The sequence below is a fragment of the Magallana gigas genome, chromosome 7 (assembly GCF_963853765.1).
Source record: "Magallana gigas chromosome 7, xbMagGiga1.1, whole genome shotgun sequence".
NCBI classification, from domain to species: Eukaryota; Metazoa; Mollusca; class Bivalvia; order Ostreida; family Ostreidae; genus Magallana; species Magallana gigas.
In genome coordinates, this window is record NC_088859.1 from 5,571,305 (window position 1) to 5,572,796 (window position 1,492).

Consider the following 1,492-nt stretch of genomic DNA (forward strand, 5'->3'; position numbering starts at 1 on the left):
TTTTTCGAACTTCGTCACACTCTTTAAATATTGAAAAAGGTCGACACAACTAGGTGCCAAGAAATGAAAGATTTTGCAATCATTGTAATAAAAAAGATTTAGAAGATGAGTTCCACTTTATACTAGCTCATATGTCCTTTTTACGCTGAATTACGAAAGAAATATATAAAGAGTTTTTATTACAAAAAACCAAGTGTTCTTAAGCTAGCTAAACTTTTAAGTGTGAACAATACAAAGGAACTCAATAATTTAGGAAAATATTTGTCTAGCGATTCCAAAATGAGAGCGCAGCATTGTAATAATACTGCAGTTTAAGCTACTTATCATACATTTATGTCCATTCATATCTTAAGATATGTACATGATTATATTGTCTTAATATGTCCACTCACTTACTGCACATTGCACATTTGTATATAATTTTATATGTATAATAATTTGTATTCCGATGAGTTGTAAAGCTCAAGGATAATAAATTGAATTGATTGAATTGATTGTTAATATGTTATGACATACTGATGTAGATTTGCCCGGCTGTTACATGTTCATGTATGTGTATGGATTTTTTTGTTTGTTTGTAGAATCTCTCTTTTAGATATTTCTCTCTAATATCTGTAATCTTGTATAAAAATAAACTATTATCATTATTTACACGAGTGCGATCAGAAATCTGTGCAGGTGTTGCATTGCCATTTCGTAATTAAATTTAAAAAAAAAGCACATTCAAACACCATGAATAATTAAATTCTCTCTCAGATGAAATGTGATAATTATCGAAAAATAATCATGAAAGTAATAACTGTTGTAATAATATAAGCAATATTCATCGGTGAATAAATTATCAATCGAAGAATGATATCCATCTATTTTCGTGAAGAAAACTAAGGAGGCAGTGTTACAACGCACCATGAAAATTTACGCGCTTTGTGAAAATTATTTTTTCAAATTGCGTTAATTTTGGGACCAAGTCAACGCACTTTGAATTTTTTTTTTTTTGCAAAGTGCTTTGATATGTGTCGTCGATACTAACACAGTTTAAAAAATAAAATGTTCAGGGTTTAGTCGAAATATTTGATACTTTTATATACACATACAAGTAATTATATAGTTTTAACCTTGTTTAGCTCGTGCAATGGGATACATTTATATTTTTAAAAAAGACTCATATTCTCAGCTAACTTGTTAAACAGTTTCTCGATCAGAATTTTTTGTTTCTTACAAGCTTACGCTATTTAATTTGTATGCGCTGCAGTTATGAGACTGTATACTTCAAAAAATCACTATGATGATCAGTCAATGCTACAGTGTACTGGGAAATAGGAAAATGCATTCAACAACACATCATCATTTCATTTTGCTATAAATACAAAAGGAGAAATTCAGATTTCAAACAATATAATTATTTTTCAAGTTTATTTGGTAGACGACACTAACAGTAAGCTAATGCAGTGTCGTGGATATGAATATTTTATGGAACGATTTACCTAATATC